Raw genomic sequence first — 5,286 nt, 5'->3', positions numbered from 1 at the left:
TGTGTTGTGACCAAGGTCACCAGGCTGGATGAGGACTGAGGCCTGTCTGGAGCCTAAATTCTTTCTCCTACACCAGATTGACTTCCAGAGAGTTCTAGGATACAAAGCTGGCAACAGACTTTCTGCCAGGTTGAGAGATGAGGTAGGTGGCAACGCCGTCTGGCTCTGCTAATCAGGATTCAGTAAGGCACTCAAGACAGGTGGCCACTCTGCCGGCAGGCAGAGGAGGGACCTGTGCCCCTGGGGTGGGTAGAAGTAGGGTTTTGGTGGGTGCTGGGTGTTGGGCACAGGTAGGCTACAGACATAGCAGCAATGAGTGGGGGGAGACTCAATCTGCCCATATCCTCCTCTGAGCAATCTCCCCACCCCAGAATTATTTCAGTTTCCTCAGCTGTCAGTTCTAGGAGTGGACTTTGTTCATTCAATGCTGTGTCCCCTGACCTCTGTTCCTTGCCAGGTTCTGAACTAATCATGTGTCAGGCTAGATACTTAGATGGACAAGACAAGCCATCCCCTGTCCACAGCTGCCCCACCTGAAGTCTAGGCCAGTGACCTCCGAAGTTTTTTGATCATGTGCCCTTGGCAATAAAAAAAATTGTTGAGTATGCACCTGTCACACGAGTATATTTTTATATAGTTTACCTTGTAAAACATACACTAAATGAAAAAAGGATTTGATGAAAAATAAATAGGCATTCTGAAACTTTCATCCAGCAGCCCTGAACCATGCACACATATGGCACTTGAAACCAACTCCTCCAGGAGCTGGGAGGGAAGGGTCAGTCCAGCCCTCCTCAGGACGGATGGGTGGTCAGTGTTCCAGAACATCCTTGCTCACCCCTTTATGCCCTAGCAATGGAAGGGAGAAACTTCAGATACAGCAGGTGGGAGTGTGGGCAGACGGGAGTCGTAAGCAGCGCTGTGTCTGGGGAGGCAGACAGGAGGCAGGTTTTGATTTTAGACAGTGATGTTGAAATTTTGTGATCACTTTTTACACTGTCCCAGGACATACAGAACCAGGACATAGTGTCCCAAGTAGTATCTAATTTCATATACTTTAGGTAGTTCTGTTCCACTTCCAAAGGTTTAGAATACCACCCCCTCAGCCCCCAGGAAACTGGGGAGCACTCCATCAAACACACTTGGGACGGGAAGGACAGAACCTGGCTGGGGAGGCGCTAGGTGTCCCTTCCTGGGGGGCTTCATCTCCCACTTCCCCTCCTGGGTTGGAGGCTCCTGTGCCCCCCTCGCCTGGGCAGGTCCTCATGCAGGATAGAGCACCTGGATGCCTCAATCATGGGTTACAGGAGAGAGGGGCAAGAGGCCACAGCTGGGGTGCATAAGGAAACCCCTCTATGGGCCCCCTTACTCAGAAAAGTCTCAGGAGAAACCCTTTCCCCACCCCCAGTCCTGGCACCAAGCTGGAGAAAGACAAAATGGCTTGTGAAGGCATCTGTCTGCCCTCTAGGGTGGCTGCCAGAGTGGTAGCCATAATGGTTGGCCTGGTGTGGGTGCCTTTGTGTGCTGTGACTGGGTGTCTGTTTCTGCAGTCACTGGGCGCTTGTTCTGTGGGGTGAGGGATGTGGGGGTGGGGGCACGGCCTGTGGCAGGGCATGTACGTGAGGCTGGGCACGAAAAGCCTCACCCACCTACTCCTGCCAGGTACAGCCAGCTGCTGGGGCCAAGTGCCGACCGCCTCCTCCCTTCTCTGGGCACGGCCAGGCCGGGGGGCAAATGACTTGGCAGACACCTCCACTCACTTGGACCCACTAGGGCAGGGCCAGCTCACCTAGGGCACAGGCAGGGCTCCTGGTTGGGTGGGTGTTCTGCCAATCCCCTCCCTCATTTCTAAAGTCGGGGAGTGAGGCCAGGGAAGGGGAGATATGCCCCTCTCCTTCCCGGACTGTGCATGGGTAAAGCAGGGCAGAGAGGGACTGGTGGAGGGGCGGAGAGTTTCTCTGTTTAGGGCCAGGAAATGATTTCCATGCAAATGAGATGCAAACTCCTTAATGAGTTTGCAATTAGGGAGACCAAGCCTGCCAGGCCAGGCAGCGCCTGCAGGTTTTATGAATGGGCCAGCGTAGCGGGGGGAGGGGCGCGCCGGTCCGCCCTCACATTTCCCTGCCGCGACATGCCGCGCCGCACGTTGCTGCCTCCAGGCCCTGCCGCGACCTGGCCCACCGCCAGCGGGTCAGCTGCTCCGGACGGCGCGGGAAGCTGCCGGCCAGAGTCCTCGCCATGCCGCCGGCCGGCGACGCAGAGGAGCCGATGACACGCCCCCTGGGGCCCGGCAGGGGCTCTGTCTTCTGTCCCCCTTTTCCCCAGTTATTGGAATGGCTTCCCAAGGCAGGAGGGACAGAAGTTAGCCTTCAGGCCCCCTTGTATTTAAAATGGGCTGCCCCGGGACTTCACTGACCAAAGGAGGGGGCTGGGCCCCTAACAAGTGGGAGCAATGACCTTGGGAGGGATGGCAGTATCCAGTGACAGGAGAGGGACCTGTTCCCATCCCAGAGCCCCTTCCACCTTTCCAATCTCCTCATGCCAGTCCACACCTGCCTCACCTCAAAAGGCTGGTTCCCACCACCGCAGGGCACCTGCTTTTTCTGTAGAGTCACCCCAGTCCACTCGGTCTTGCTCTGACCTGGGGCTCAGGAGAGGGTCTCCTAAGGGTTTGGGTACACTCAGGGTAGTTCTGGTCCAGAAGGAGGCTGACCAGAGTTTGAGAGTTTGAGCCCAGTTAGGCCACAGCCCCCTACCTCCTTCCCTCCCATCCCCTCCTCCAACCCCCGCCCTGCCCCATTGCTTTCAGAGTAAATTAATTACCTCCAATTAAAGCACCTGGCTCTCTGTGTCCTCCTGGGCCTGCACTCACTGCTTCTGGGAGTCCTCTTTACCCAGTCAGGGTCTCGAAGGGGGCCTGGCCAGTAAAGCAGAAGTCAGTAAATCAATGACGTCGGGCAGGGAAGGCAGGATGGAGGAAGCCCACAGGGCCATTTACTGCTTGGGAGTGGTCCAGGCATCCAGGCCCTCTGACTTGGCCAGGCTGCAGACTGAGGTTGGGTCTGGGACTTGGGCTGTAGTGGGGCCTGTGAAGGCTGGGAGCAGAGGCTGCCTTTGGAGGTAGGTCCCTGGTGAAGGGCCTGTGCAGATGTCAAGGCCCTGAGGGTCACACTAGAAGTCCCTCTTCAGGAGGGACAGGTCCTAGAAGCTAGCAGTTCTTGGCACCTGCTGCCTCCGTCACCCAGCAGGCAGGGAGAGACTCCAAATGCTTGTGAGTCCATCTAGTCCCTCCTGTCTGGAACCCCACCTGGCTCCTCCTGCTGTTCAGGAGATGAAAACCCCTTCATTCTTTTCCTCAGGGATCCCCTTGGTGGCCCTGAGGCACAGGCCCAACACTAGCTCTGCCCAGCACTGTCCTGGCCTGTCCCACGTGTGGGACGTGATGGGGAGGACACCTGGCGGCAGGAGGTAGCGTGATGGATTGTTGAACTGGGTCTCACCTCTGGGCGAGCTGGCCACTCCTGGGACCAGGCAGGGTCACGCCAGGCTCTGACTCAGGCCCCTGCCCCACTATGCCAAGGACCTGGGCTTGGGCCATCCTGTGTGTATGTGGGCTGGGGCGGGGCAGAGATTTGTCAATTGCAGCAATTGCAGCCTTCTCTTTGGGGACACCTCTCACAGCCCCAAGGAGCCAGGCTATGACTGGAAGGATGAGGGTTTCCATGGCTGCTCCTCCCCACCTACCACCCTAGCAGAGGAAGGGCCCCCAAGCCAGGCACAGCAGCCATCAGAGTTAGTGGGTGTGCGAGCCATCCAGAACAGAGGTAGGGCTCAGCACACAGGAAGGGCCACCCCTGGGGTGTCCTGAGCCCCTATGTGTCAGCTTGGCTTGTCCCCCTAGGCCCATGGAAAGCTGGCTCAAAACTCCCCACCTCCAGGAAGGCGTCACCATGCCTCCCTTGTTTGTGGCCAGCCCAGCGCTGCTCTCAATTCCTAGTTTTCACTTGTTTCTCTACCTCTTGTCCCTTTCCTCAGACCCACCAAGTGTCTATCTGAAGACTGTTTTTTCCTGCACTTCCTAGTGGCCAGCAGAGGGCGCCGTCAAAAGTCTGAGGCCACCAGGGAGGAAACAGGAGAATCTGCTTTTTGGGGTCTGGCCTCTGTGCAGAGCCCAGGCGCATGGGTCGGTGTCGGGTGTGTGTGTACGTTATGTGTGTAACGAAACTGGATGCTCTCCTTCCCGGCGACCTTGACTGATTTAACCTGTCAGCAGAGGGCTTGAGGTTAGACCACAAGTTGAACCTAGGCGGCTGCTGTAGAGGTAAGCCCAGGTGGCTCTGGGCAGGAAGAGGAGGATGAGTGAGTTACTCCCTTCCAGCAGCCCAAATGGGAAGAGACAACGGAGGTAACCAGCTTTCCTCCCCTGACCCTGGAAGAAGGGTTGGGAGGGGTTGCATAGAATAGCTGGTGTCCCACCCAGTGGGAGGCACTGCTATGGACATCTGGGCCACATCTGGTTTCCCGGCAGGGCAGGGAGCTGGCCTGTTTGGAATCCTCGACCTACCACTTGGTGGTCCCTCACTATTACATTCCAGGAGGACCCTTTACAAACAGGTGTATAGGGCACCGACCTGTAATGCGAGTGGGTCCGCAGTAACCCAGTCCTGGCCACACTCCTTTGGAAGTGGCCCTAGGAGCCTGGGCGGCAGCTTGCTTCTCTGGGCCACTCGACCTTTCCATGGCCATGTTGGAGTGTGCATGCTGAGATGCTGGCCTTTCCCCTTGGAAATGCTGGGAATTGTGCTCTGGTGCTCATTCATCCTGGCCATGCCTCTTCCTCTAGGTGGGGTCAGGGAAGAAAAGGGAATGAGTCTGCAGTACCTCTTAGGAACCCCAACCCATGAAAGGCAGAGTGGGGAAGTGCTTGCTGTAGGGTCACCTCCATGAAAGCTTGGGAATGCGGTTGGGACGGGAAGCGGGAAGAGGGGTCTGGAGGAGTGGTTCTTTCTTGGGTCTGGATTCTGGGTTTGGGGAGGGGACACACGGAGAAAACCCCTCTCGGTCGGCTCGGTTCCAGGACGCTCGGGCGGGGAGATGGCCGTAATGGCCTTACAGAAAGGAGCGGGGGCGGGGGAGGGCGAAGGCTGAGCTTCGAGCCCACCCGGACTCTCCCTCGGTCCTTCCCGCTGCGGGGCCCTCGCCCCCACGCGTCTCTCGCCAGGGCCGCCGCGGCCCCTCCCCGAGACCTGGGCGCCGCCTCCCCCTCCCCTCCTCCTCCCCCTCCCC

The 5,286-nt window shown here is 57.9% G+C and overlaps 1 long non-coding RNA gene across 1 annotated transcript; it reads right to left on the bottom strand.

Moving 5' to 3' along the window:
• Positions 1–931: 931 nt before the first annotated feature.
• LOC119473959 lies at positions 932–4,909 on the bottom strand. The gene is made up of 2 exons (XR_005203234.1): positions 4,017–4,909; positions 932–1,640 (listed from the first exon to the last, which is right to left on the bottom strand). It is a non-coding gene; the product is annotated as an uncharacterized LOC119473959 (long non-coding RNA).
• Between the last annotated feature and the right edge of the window lie 377 nt (positions 4,910–5,286).

This window comes from Cebus imitator, unplaced genomic scaffold, assembly GCF_001604975.1.
Source record: "Cebus imitator isolate Cc_AM_T3 unplaced genomic scaffold, Cebus_imitator-1.0 Scaffold197, whole genome shotgun sequence".
NCBI classification, from domain to species: domain Eukaryota; kingdom Metazoa; phylum Chordata; class Mammalia; order Primates; family Cebidae; genus Cebus; species Cebus imitator.
Note: the sequence above shows the minus strand (reverse complement) of the source record. Positions and strands in the feature narration are given on the sequence as shown.